Source organism: Talpa occidentalis, unplaced genomic scaffold (assembly GCF_014898055.3).
Source record: "Talpa occidentalis isolate TD23 unplaced genomic scaffold, MPIMG_talOcc4v2.1 talOcc4.14, whole genome shotgun sequence".
Taxonomy (NCBI): domain Eukaryota; kingdom Metazoa; phylum Chordata; class Mammalia; order Eulipotyphla; family Talpidae; genus Talpa; species Talpa occidentalis.
Window position 1 is genome coordinate 49,145,562 of NW_023601433.1, and position 14,331 is coordinate 49,159,892.

The window sequence follows — 14,331 nt, forward strand, 5'->3', positions numbered from 1 at the left end:
TCATAAAATATCAGACTATCTTCTTGATAATTACCATACTTCAGCGCCTACAAACTAAGAGTGAAAATTTCATTACCTTTCTAAATAGGCTTTGTCCTGACATCTAATCTTGTGGAATGACAGTAATGAAGAGAACTGAAAAGGAAGAAGGCAGCAGTGACACATCAAAGTTCAAGGTTCCAAACGTTCTTCAACATTAAGAAACGCACTTAGAAGGAGTTTATTGTGCCTACCTGTTAGAAAATCTGGAAGTATTTGAACTTTAGGAAAGTCTTCACTGGAAATGAATTTCATGTTGTCTGCCTTTCAATTCAGCTATTCAGACATGTGGTTTGGGTAAAGGACCAGATAGCTCATGAAAGGCACATTATTCTCAATATATTCATTTCAAGACTTCGTAGAAATAGACAATAAAGACAATAAAGACAATAAAGTGTCTTGCCACATTGGCATAGTGGATGCTATGTTGTACCACCTAAGGTCTCAAGTCTCCCATTTGTAGCGAAAGCTGATGGTGATTTACAGCCTTCCTGGGAATTACTCTCTGAGGAAGGGAGCCCGCTCATCTAAGATTATGCCATTTTCCCAGGGGCAGGCAGCATCCAATGACTAGCCCTTTGTATCAATTCCTGCTCCACTGTATTCTTTCACATAAAACCAGTTCAGTTCTCTGTTGCAACCTCATCGGAGTTCAATTTCTTACTTAACTCTGCTTCCTTTATGTCCTTGGCAAACGGTATTGTCCAGAGGACTCCCCAGTTAACCCCTCACAGGTAAATTTCTTTCCAGAGATTTTCATCATCAAATCCAATGTAAGACAAATGCAACATTCTTTTGTAGGATTAAAGACAACTATAGATTAGAATTGCTCTATTACTTTTCTTTGAGTGGATGGATAGCTGGAAAAAAAATTCCTACTGGTTTTCCTACAGGTCAGTCTACTAAATCATAAGAGTACAGACTTAACTACATTTCTGCTAATCTAAAGCAGAGTCTGAAAAAATTAAAAAATCATAGAATATATACAATACTTTCTTTTTAAAAATAAAATTAACTAGCTTGCCAAATCACAGAATATATGAATAAATAGGAGAGACTCTTCAGTTTCTGCTTTCTCAATTATGTACAAGTTCTTTATAAACAATTAAGTGTTAATTTGGATTGACTTGCTGAATAATAATGAAACCTGGGGAATGGAAGACATAACGAGAACATACCTGGTCAAACCATGGCATATTCGGCCAAATTATCTGACAATTGTTATAAAAGATCTTGACTGTCATCTTTGATATCAACTTCAAAAAGTGAGGAAGTTCCCTCAAATTTTCATTCTTTGTGTTCTTGTGGCACTGATTTAATAGAATCTATCCCTGTGATTTATACTTATTCTAACCTCCCACACTGGATTAAGACCTCCTTATTGGGTAATTATTCACGTTGACATGCACTCAGTGAATTGCAATTTTTTTTAAAGATTTATTTATTTATACATACAAGCACTGGGTACAGATAGACGCTCGGGAGGGTGAGAGAATTCACCAGAGGCAGAGTGGAGAGCAGAGCAGAGCAGGCAGACTGACGAAGTACACTGCTGAGGGGAGCAGCGGGTGGCAGGAGAGGTCTGTGTGCCATGTGGGACCCTCACCCTGCCAGGGATCAAACCGGTGCTGCAGAGGCTGCAGGCAGCTTCACAACCCAGCACTCAATCACTGCACCACCGGGGAGACCCTGAATTGCAATTCAATCAGCACAAGTTTTATTGGCACTTATGAGACCCTGAACACTAAACTAAACATTGTCAGAAAAAAAATTATGCAGTTACTGCCCTCAAGGAACTTATTATACTCTTAGGGTTATAACACACTTAAACAGCCAGAGGCCAATTAATGGTGGCCAATTATATATGGTAGGTTGAGTATTCACATTTTTTTTTTTAATTTTTTTTTTTTTTTAAATAGAGGCATGCTTTATTTTATTTATTTGTTTGTTTATTTTGTTTATACATGCACTGGGTACAGTCAGAAGTGCGGGAGGGTGAGAGAATTCACCAGAGCCAGAGCGGGGAGCAGAGCAGGCAGAAGGACCGAAGTACACTGCTGAGGGGAGCAGCGGGCGGCAGGAGAGGTCTGCGCGCCATGTGGGACCCTCCTGTGGTGGCCGGGGAGCAGCCGGGGATCGAACCGGCGCTGCAGAGGCCGCGGGCAGCTTCGCAACCCAGCGCTCAACCGCTGCGCCACCGGGGAGGCCCTCACATTTATTTTTGATCCCCCTGACACTCCAATAAAAAAAAAAAAAAGTGCTAAAGTCACAAGTTTCATAAAGGAAACTAGAAAACAAGATTTCAGTAAAATGTTGGAAATGTGTAACTGCCTACGTAGTCTGGAGAATGCAAAAACCTAAGCTTGCAGGGCAGAAAGCCAAGATGTAAGTCAGTTATCCACAAATACTAGGAAGACTGAGGAATTGTAGACATCAGGAGGCAGAGTTACAGGATAAAGCTGATAATAGGAAGATTTAGTAGGTAGTTTTTTAGGGACGTGTCTCCCCAAACCAAAATCCAAGAGGATTGCCTGCTCCGCCTGCACTGTGTAAGTAAAAAGTCTCACTCTCTGGATAGATGAGCCAGAGAGGCTGGAGATGCAGAAATACCAGATAAAGTTGGAGTGGTGAGTTACCGCAATGAAAACAGGGAGATTAAACAAAAGTTTATAAACTAAATGTTGAAATCATCCAGTCCTATTTATCTCAAAGAAAACTGCCACAAGTATGTTCACCTCACAAGAAATTATAGATTTCCTCTCTGGGGAAACTAACCAGTCCAAAGAGATGTCTACCCAAGGTGACATTTAAAATTTCCCTAATGAAATTGCTAGGTTGTTGCCCAATCACACAGAGGTGAAACCCATCAGTCTATAAACCTTACATACACAAAGCTTCCAATAAGTGTTTTAGTTTTTCACTTATATATGTTAGAATACCTAGGACCACCACACATTTGAGGAAAACTTTAATTTGAGTGACAGAGACCAAAACGAACCATAGAGAAAATTTAAAAAACAAAAGGAAACTGAAAAACAAAACAAAACAGATACTCAGAATAAGAAAAGATATTGCTTTATGAAAGAACAAATTTCACTAAAAATATCCATTTAGAGAAAATTCAGAAAAACACATATGTATATATATTCTGACCCTCATACTAAAGAAATTAGCATATCAAAGAAATTTTACCATACATATGTGTGTTAAATATATATTATTAAAATATTTTTATTTAAAAATTTTTTTAAATAATTTCTATTAAAATCGAAATTAAAGATCCAAAATGGAGTGATATATGCCAGGTCCCCACCCAAATTTAATATCTAATCTCATTGTCATTTCAACCTCTCCCAAAAGTATAAACCTAAAGCAATCATTATAGGGCTTCTAGATCAGCATCAGTAAGGTAATCTGCATGACAAGATCCCCTCTCCCTTCCACTCAAGAAAGACGATTTTATCTGAAATTATCTTTTCTTTTGCTACTAAGTTTATTCCGCCCTCTTTCTGCCTATGACTATTCTCCATTTTGTGTAAGCCCTTGCAGCATCTGGATGGGATGCTGCCCAACTCATGAATCATTTAATAAATACAATTAGATGTTCAAATCTGTAATTTTTGTTTTTTAAAATTATATAACAACCCACAGATGAGTTAAAGCTAAACTCAAGAGAATCTTCCAAAGACGAAATCAGAAAACCAAGGAAATGCAAAGTAAGAAAAACATGAAGTCTGGAAGAAAAATACACATTACATACAAATGATCAGGACTCAAAAGGAATCAGACTTCTTAACAACAACAACAGTAACTATAAGATGGCAACAAAAAGCCGTCAAATATCAAGAGTAACTTTATACTTCTGGTGGAAATATAGGACATGGCAATAGTAAACAACTGGGTGGTTGGAATGAGGCAATTATTAACTCCAGAAAAAAAAATTGTGTAAGATAGACAATGTACAAGATAGGCACCATTTGACTAAACCGTGAGTTTAGACTGTAAAAACTATATACTAATTTAACTAAAAATAGGGATAGATATTTATTGGAGAGATAAGGAAAAGAAAATGTGTGCTAATTTAATTGAGAGGCAGTATAAAAGCATTGTAACTTCATTTAATAATAATTAAGAATTACTAAATCAAGAAGCAGCAGTACAAGAATATTATTTGAGATATGGAGGTAAAGACCAGAGGAAATAGCTAAAAGAATTAAAGTTATTGCCCTGAATAATAAAACAAGATTTGGAGAGGAAGGAGCAAGAGCTTCTCTGTTTTTCATTGTTTCAATTCTGCTTTTAAACTGTGAACTGGTATCATTCTTATAAATATATTCTTACATATTTTTAATTAAATAATCTAAAAATTTATGGCATTACACAGTGCAGGGTTTTCTGTCTGACCTGTGAAATAATTTCATTCTGAAAAAAAAAATTGGTGAAAGTGGGATTTGAAGAAAAAGAAATAGCATTTGAATGGAGACATAAAGCAGAGATACTCAGGGTGGGAGTAGAATGACCTTGCAAATTAGAAAATTAAAAGAGAATTTAGGGAAAAGGCCAGTGGTGAATCAAGAAAGTTGTGGAGCAGTGGGGAAATCCTATTTAGATATGGGGAAGTCCAATGATAGAAAGTCTTGGATCTAAATAGAGGAATTTGAACTTGAGAAGATAAAAGGGAATTGTTGATACGATGTAATAAGAGCAATGTTTTAGGAAATTTAAACTGAAAATTGTATGCAAAATAGTGGATATGGCAGCAAATATTTAGTCTTTTTCACTATTATATCCCTAGGACTTATCTCAGTGCCCAGCTCACAGCTGGCACTCCATTCATATTTACTGAATGATCAAATGGGAAAGACGCTGTGAGTTATTGCAGTCATCTAGGAATGAAAAAGTAAAGCCTTAAATTAGGAATGGGTAGTGGAAATGGCAGGAACAGGTGTCTCTTGTACACATTTGAAAAAGACAAATATTATAATTTCCTATTCTAAACACCCATTTAAAAATCATTTCACATTAAATATAAATTTTCTTATAGTAGTTATAAACAGAGGTTATGATATTAGACCACCTCCAAGTATTTACAACTAATCTAAAATACAATTCGATCTAAGTATATCTATTATACACAAGTAACATTTTACAAATTTATTTCCAGGAAATTTAAATTTCAAGTTGGGGGTGATTATTAGAGGCTCCTATTGTTATGTAAAAAAATTACTCAAAACTGAGTAACATAATGAATGTAATTATCATTTTATTACAATCTCATGATTTTAAGGGTCAGGAATTTGGGCAGGTTTCAGCAGGATGATTCTTCTGCTCCAAGGGTGTCAATTGACATTACTTGCTGGTATTCAGTGGTAGATGTAGTGGGCTGGACAGTTCATGGTGGCTTCCCTTACAAGTCTGGTGCCTGGGTTGTGTTAGTTAGAAGACTGGGATCAGCTGGGACTATTGAAGAGTGAGCCCACATATAGAAGGTCTTCCAGCATGATGTTCTCAGGGTAGTTGGTCTGCTTATCTGGTGGTTCAGAGCCCTTAGAAAGAGTGTTCCAAGAGATCAAAGGGGAAGCAACAAACCTTCTCACCTAATCTTAGATAGAATGCAGTGTCACACTTTTGCCACCTTATACTGGTTACAAGTGAATTCATGGGATCAGCCAGATTTAAGAAGAAAGTCTACACAACAGTGTGAATCCATGTAGGTATGGTTCATTGGAGTACTATCTTTGAAAGCTAAATTCCACAGTGGAAATTTGTTCTAAATTAGTATTGGTGAACGTACCAGTCACATTTTCATAAGCAAAAGTTATGTTAAGGGTCTTAAACTCTACTCCTAAATATGTTTACTGTTTCACTGCTAACGTTATATAATTTTTGTTATATTTGGAAGAAAAGCTAGGATTAACCACTTTTGTTTATCAATCTTTTGTTTCCCTGTTAAAGTATTTCTTAAGCACTATTGCCTGATATATTCATCACTAATCTGACAGGACAATTTTTAGAAATATTTTTTCACATAGCATTTTTCTCCTTCCTGGTCCTAGGCAGTCAGGCTGTTTGTGAACCTTTGTCCAGAAAAATCTGTATGTCAATCTGAAAGCAGAAGACTCTTGCAGATACTTCCCTTTCTGGATTTTGTTTTCATGAAGTATGAGTTTCTAGAATTTACTGTGCAGGAGGAAAAGGCAAGAGTTGAAAAGCAACAGGAATAACTTGGGTATCAGTTTCCCACAGTTTCATCCCTGGACCCTTCAATCCACCTCCTTTCCTTCCCCCAAATCATGAAATCTCTTGAATAAACTATTTGGAACCTCTACTCCATGAAGTAGAATCTGAAAATCACTGCTTCTAGATCAATCATTCTTTAGATTTTCTGAGTTGAGAAACAAATGGGAATGATAGAGTAGAAGGTGAAAAACTTCATATATTATTATGTTTTTCTTCTCCATGTTAGGGGTAAAGGACATAGTGGAGTCACAGGTTATTTGAGTTTATGTAGCTGAGAGTAAAGGAGAATGCTGATATTAGACATCAAAGGTGGAAAGTTGAGTAATGAATTAAGTATTGGTGGGAGTAGAAGATAATTAAATTCATCTTTGGAACATTAAATTTGAGCAACCTTTGAAGTTAAGGTAGAGCATCTTAAACAAAAGAGACTACAAAACCACTGAAGAGATGGGAATGTCCCACAGGTGAAAAGATCAAGGCTGTAGATAAGAATTTCCAGCAATTGTTGAAGTGAGCCCAGAGAGAAAAGAGCAGAAGGCTGAAGAGAGAAACTTCATGAGATCCTTAGGCAAAGTTTGAAAACTGGTGGCCCACCTGCCAAAACTTCCTTCGAGAGACTACTGCTTTCTTAATCACTGAAAACTTTATTCTATGAAATCACAGACTACCAGAAACTACTGTTTGAAATGATATCAAAATGAATAAGACATCCCACTCTCCCCGGGGAGGAAAGCAAAGCAGACTTGACTGGTGCTGAGGGGTTTCTGAAGGCAACATTCCACCTCCATCTTAACTGGGATTTCTAATGAAACAGGATCTTGGGTCCAGTTGTAGTCCAGATCTGACATTGCAGCTCTGCTTCACTTAAATTTTACCTAAATTCCATGTTACAGGGCAACCCTGATATAAAATGGGTTACCTGACTGTGGGTCCTTACCTGTGCACTTAAAAGGCATTTATAATAAGATTCAACTGCACGCACACACAAAAAGGTTAATAAAGGGTTTATTTACAAAAGAAGGGGAAATGAAGAAATAACTCAGGGAGAAGAGAGGGAGATAAATTCGTGAATGCATCCTACCAGTTCTGCTGAGCTGGAATCCCTATAGCACACTGAGAGCCCGTGAAAAACCAAGAGACGCCCCCTTAAGCCCACATGTCTGGTTATACACCAAATTTGACTGCTTAACTCCACCCTCAGTTCCCAGTAATCCTCCATTCAGTGATGATGATATTCTGGGCTATGTAGTTCTTGATGTCTTGGATATCTTTGGTCTGGAGTGGGGGCGGAGTACATAAAACCTATTTGTGAAGTTTGCTCAGGACATCCTTTCCCCTTAACAGGCCACACTTCTACCAAAGCCATGGTGTGAGCTCTCCCTTACTACAGTAAATAAATCAACTTGAATCTTTTAGAAGATGGCTTCATTTCGGGCCTCCCCGGTGGCACAGCGGTTGAGTGCTGCCTTACGAAGCTGCCCGCAGCCTCTGCAGCGTCGGTTCCATCCCCAGCTGATACAGTTAACAAGTTTGTCTTTCCCCCATTTTTTGCAATTCCCCTTATCTAGCATTAACAGGATTGATGACTTGTCTTTCCCATTTGTTGCAGCTTCCCCTCCCCTTGGGAAGAAAAAAAAAAGCTGGCGCCCACCGGTTTCCCTGTAGACCCTTCCCCCTCGCCCTAAGGAAAACAAGTTGGCGATCACCGTCTCTGTGCCTTGACACCTTCCCCTTCCCTTAAGATGAATGAGCTGACACCCATCCATCTCCCTGTTGAGCTGGCGCCCACTTGTCTCTGTGCGGACCCCTTCCCCCTCCCCTTCACGGATGCCTACCCATCTCCCCCTGTATAAATACCCCTGCCCACTGCCAAAGAGCAGGACGGTGGTTTTTCGGACATGAGTCTGCCTCCCTCCTCATTTGTCGACAAATAAAACCGCTTTCCTTTTCCTCAAACTTAGTTTCCTTTTATTGGCTAAGGGAAACTGAGGCCGGCGTTCGGTAACAATTTTGGCGAGCCAGCCAGGAGGTGGATGCCACTTCGGCTCTCCCAACCCCAACTCTGACTTCCAACTGACGGAGCTGTTGCCTGCTGCTGCGCACCAGGGCTCACCTATCTATGCTGGTCTGTGCTGTCAGAGAGGGGCCTGGGCATCCCGGGTGGCATCCTGACCCTCCTGCTGAGAGGGAGCGCCCTCTCTCCAGGAGGATGAGGGAGAGTCCCAGCAGCTGCCGGAGTTCTTTTTCCTCCGGGGAACTTCCCAAGTCCTCCTCGGGAGAGGCACAGCTCTTCTCTGCACCCTGGATTTACCTTTGAGGAGATGGAAACTGGATGGAAAACCGCGGTCCCCTGGCGTTTGGTGTAAGTTCCCCTGGCGTGCACGCCAAGACCTTGGCCTTCACACATTCGGGAGGAATCTGAGTCCCCTCGCGGAGGGAGTTCAGGTCTCCTCATTTGGGAGGGAGTCTATGAGTCTCCCTCAATTTGGAGCGCTCTTTGGTGTGTTAGGCCCGGTTGAGTGGGAATTGGGAAACATTTGGTGTTTTTGTCACTTGATATCTATTTGGTATTTGGTATTTGGAGTTTCCCGTTTGTTTTTGGAAGCCAGGGATTTAGTTAAACTTATGAGAGGTGCCGTATTTGTTCCATCTAAAAGCCCCTTGGGGAAAATATTAACTAAGTGGTCGACCTGTAGCTACAAACCTATGTCTAAGAAGCAACCCCTATCACGGTTTCCCTGCAGGAGCCCAGGAAAAACTGATTGTGGGGAACAGACTGATTTTTTTTTTTTAGCACAAGAGCCAGGCAATATACTCTCCTTTTCCACTTTGGCTGGCTCACCTGTGAGCTCCTTTTATCTATGCTCTGCTAAAATCTTACCCTGACATTCAGTGTCAGTCCAGATGCTTTGGCTTTAGGCAACCTAAGATTATTCTGACTCTTCTAGGACATTGGCAGATGGCTGGAAGGACTGTAATTGTTCCAGAGAGATAACTGGGCTTGGACCAGGACTTCTACTTGATGTTGTTTTTGGAGTTAGTGGGTCTGGAGTGCGGGGTCTTTGGGTTCACTATGGGAAAGGTGTTGCCAGAGCTCCTGTTTCAGGGACCTGCAGCAAGCTTCCCAGGCCAGTTTCTCCACGAGACAGAGACATTAGTTATATTGAAAGGGCAGGTTTATTAGGGAAAGGGGACAAGGAAAGTAAAGGAGACACAAGCGGGCAGGAACAGCTGCCCCAGGAGGGACAGGTTTGCTGAGAGAGGCCTGCGTGGTTGCAGGTGGGTGGCTTTGAGGAGAGTGACCTCCGCTGAGGGAGGTCAGTGAGGAGAGGCCCCAGAGAGACAGGTCATGGGCAGGCAGGGAGGCTGCTGCCCTGCAGAGGGAGAGGGTTGGTGAAAAGAGGAAGCTACTTAGGCACAGGTGGGCAGACGGAGTGCTCTCCAGAGCCTGTGCAGAGATTGAACGGATATAGTTGTCTTCTGTTTGGGAGGGATTCGCCCCTTGTGAGCCTTTCGGGTTAGTTGCTGATTCTGGATAATTATGTAGAATCTGAAAGTGACCAGAGATTCTACAATAGGCCCAATTCTGCAATAGGCCCAATCTCCATATCTTTATACCTGCTTGGGTGTTATGCTTTGTAATCTAGGCATTGGAGACTGAGGATCTTGGTTTCCATACCTGTGTCAATGGCTATGCTAATCCCTTCTACCCAGGCCTCCAGCTCTTGGCATTTTGTGAGCCAGGTTTTTGGTCTTGTGGACACCTCTTTTTCAGTTTTTCTATTCTTGTCTTACCTTACCTTTTCCCCATTTTATGCAAATAGATTTGTGAATCTGATCTTTGTGCCTGTGTAAGGAATTCAAGCAAGTATCTGGAATCAGGTCTTGGATAATTTAAAAATTTGGTATTTTTTCTGCTTTTTATGTTTTAGTCAGATACCTAACTCAGTATTTACCAGTCACTGTAATAATTGGATGTAAAGTAAGCTGAAGAGAGTGTTCTCCACTTTAAGGAGGTGTTTTCTTCCTCTAAATTTGCAGGCTTTTTCTGATCACGTGCTGAGACTTCTGGGATCAGGCTCAGATGGTTTTATCAAGATTACTTTGGACTTTCTAGTTAGCTATAAAGGAAGCTTGCTAGTTGGTTGGAAAATTTCTAAACTTATTGACCATAAAATTTTAGGTTTCCTTGAAAATCTAAGTCTCTTAAAATAATCAATTTACTAATCAAACTACATAGTAGGTTTCTGTAAATAATATTCCTTATCAAATTTCTAGTAAGAATCTAAGAACAAATAAGCTGCCAAGTTAAGATCTTAATTTGCCTCTTCTGCTGTCCTTCTCGTGGCCCATGTATATCTCATGGCCCATGTTCTATCTTTCTTAGGACCAGGCCTCATCCGTGAGGTCAAACAGAAACTAGGACTCCGTGAAGCAATTTGAGTTTCCTATGCTTGTCTTTAAAAATGGTTCCAATCTTGGGTTCTAGAGGTTTTAAAGTGATTAAAATGGGATGCTTATTAGAACATGTAAGGACTTTAACTTCCATCTCTCTTATTGGAAACCTCCTTGATTAAAAACAAAAACAAAAACCAAAAAAAAAAAAAAACACAACAGAACTTAGATGGCTATATCAACTTAACTTGAAAACTTAAGTTGTTTTAGGAATTAGTCTATCTTTGTATTGAAAGGGATATAGTTCTGGTGAAACTGTCTACCCATCCAATATCTCTTCTAGGAATTTAAAGGAATATGTGGCCTTAGAAAACTGATAGGGAATTTTATGCCCCACTTTCTTTAGGACCTAAGAGGTATTCTTACAAATATAACTTGAGAAATGTTTTCTTATCTGAAGGAGTTAGTTAGAAAATATATTAAAAAGCAAATTAATAATTGTTGTCAGTGTTGTCAGAAATATTGGTAAAATAACTATCTCTAAAAATTAGTGCAAATGGCCAAAATTCTAAATGAAAGAGATCTCTGTGTCTATGTCTTTGCCTTTGTGTTTTTCTGTCTCTGAAGGGTTACTGTGTTAAAAATCATTTTAAATGGCGCCTATATAAATTCTAATAGAAAAGAACCCAAATTTTGAGATCGCGATCTAAAATTTTTGGTAAGCAAAAACTAGTTCAAAATGTAATGGTTTAATTAAAGCACATATGTCTTAGATTTATAATGTTGGGAGTTAAAAGTTTTATTGTATGTTAAATGTGTTTTAAAAAATTTGGAGTGGTCAAAAAAAAAAAAAAAAAAAATATTGACCTGGTCTATGTTAACAGAGATAAGTGTGATTTTGTTTATAGCTGGACTTCTTTTTGATAAAATTCTCTTCTAAAAAGACTGGCCCGCTATTTATTTACCTTGAAAGAAATACCTTTGTTCCCCAGGTAAGCAACTTAATTGATTTTTCCTTCCCTTGTCCTAGCCAAGGAAAAAAAAAAAAGAAAAACCTCTGGTATATAAATTTGTTTCATTTATAACTCTGCAATTTGAACTTCGTATCCTAAGAAAAACTAGAGCTACAGTTGGTATCTCTGTTCTTCTTATCATTATTTAAATGGTGGTATATTTTTCCTATAAAACTAAGGATTTACTAAGTTTAATAATGAAAGTTTGTTGACTGCTTGATGAGCTTTTGGTGTATTTTTGCTTCTTATAGTAGGAAAACAAAACTTTATTGTTATCATCCAGGAAAAAATAAAACATGTGTTTATGTATGAGTTATCCAGTACAAAGGAATAATAGCATAACAGCTCTAACAATGTCTTAAAGTAAAAAATGTGAGGCTTGCCTGTTAATTAGCTGAAGTTTTGTTGGGACAAGGCCTGAGTGGACGAAAAGTTTCAGGGAGTGACTGATGGACTTTCTCTGGCCAGGCGCCTGACTTGTGTGCCCCAGATGACCTCTTGGGAGTCTCCAGCTTCAGTACTCCCTGCTTGCTTTAAAGTGCGAATGTGCCTCTGCTGGGGCAATGGATGCTCTATTGCCTAATTGCTGGGGGCTTGAACTTTGGAAAAAGATCTCTGGGCCTGTGGGCATAAATAAAGACAAAAGTCTTCTATAACAGTCTTACAATCTAAAAATTAAAAACTAAAATGTTGTAACTCTAAATGCAAATAAAGCGAGATTGTGTTAAGATATGTATGTAAAAAAATATGCTAAAGGTCTGAAAAATTTAGTGTCAAAACAAAATACCTATCTTGAAAAAAAAAAGGTGTTAAAGCTTTGCAGATCTGAGAGAGGTATCTTAGTAAAATGCTATGTGCTAGAATGACTTGCTTTAGGAATATTCAAATTTATTATCAGTGGTGTACTTACGTAAAACCAAAATTTAATTTCTTTTCCATCTTCAGTAAAGGCTCAAGTATTCTTAAACTGCTTTTACTAGTTCTTGATGACAAATTAAAAACTGTTTAGGTAATCTGAAATCTTGGTTCTCTTTTACCCTTGGACTTGGTAAACTGAAAAATATAGTCCTGTCAGCATTGTTGAGCACTGTGAAAATATATCTACTTTTAAAAACCTCTAGTTATCACTCTGGGTACCTTAGTGTTGTTTTATAAAAATCTGTATATATTATTAAGCCTGTGAAGAAACTTTTCTTGGAGTCAAATTTCAAAAATGGTAAAGTTTTTTTTTGAATCAAGTAAAATTATTTGATGCATCTTAGGACTCTTAATAAATTATTTTCCTTATAGCAAAATGCTAAAACACATTGGACCAATCTAGAAATGTTAAAACTTCATAAAAATTGTCATTGAGGAAAAAAGTTATACCTTTTCAGCATATATAAAATTGATTAAAGTGTTCTAAAATATATGCGATTTTTAAAACCTAGTATGTTCTGGTATAATATTATTGGATGGTTCTGATTATACTGAAATATGTATGTGTATGTTTGTCACAAAACTGAGCAAACATCCTTGTCTTTTACCTTAAGCCATGATTTTAGGTATGGTCATTTTCGAGTTTTTGTTCTTTCTAAAGTTTATTTGCTGAGCTTTGTCTTTAAAAAAAAACTCACAAAAAGAGACTGACAATATAGATATGTTTTGGAACTGAAAAGACCTACTGAGCCTATAAAAATTTGATTTATGAAAATTACCAACAGAAGATGGAGACTTAATATATGGAAAGTACACTGAGGAAGATTTGAATAATATTTCATGACTTTAAAAAAAAAATTAGTTTTTAATGTTTTGGTTTTTTGGGTCTCCAGAAACCTTGTCTTTAAGCTGGGCTATGATCTTAACAATGACAATTTGCATCTTTTTATGAACAAACTGAAGCATTTGCTTTTCTCTTGTCTCATCCCAAAAATTTATAAGCAATATTTGTACTTCTCAGGACAATGTCTATCTTTGCATAATCTCAATAGGGAATTTTATTTATTTCTCCTTAACCTGGTAAATTAAACATGTTTTGTTAAAAGGCTTTGATTGAAATTCTTCTGGGAATAAACCGTGCTGAGCTGAGAAGAGCGAGCCAAGAAGATCCTGTCACCTTGCTTACTGGGTTCCAGAGACCTCCATGAAAAATGAGGAAGCTGCCTCCATGGACAGGACTGAGGAAAACCCTGGAAAAAGTCCTGGGAACCTTGAGAAGAGGAAATCTCAGGTGAAGATTGGTGAGACTGTGACTTTGATAAAGCCGGCATGGACTGGATGTTAAAAAGCTCACGCTAAGGCCTGTGGAATTTTCAACAAAGCCAACAACACTCTACTTGTTTACTCTGCCCTATAAGTTTATGCAAATATAGGGAAAATTGTTAAAATTAGATTTGGTTTACTATTTTACAGAATTGGGATGAGGGTAGAGAAAAATTATGTTTCCGTAACTATATTATTTTCTGGTCCTCTCCAGTGAGGGCTATAGCCTTAATGTCATCATCTTGAGGAAGAAAAAAAGTAATCCCTCTTACATTTAGGACTACGCTGTGTTGTATATCTTGTCGCTGCCACACCAGCACCAAGACCTTAACATTATGTCGGGAACTATGGCACCAATAAGTGCAGGCCTTCCATAGTAAACCCCCCCACCACGACGACCCTG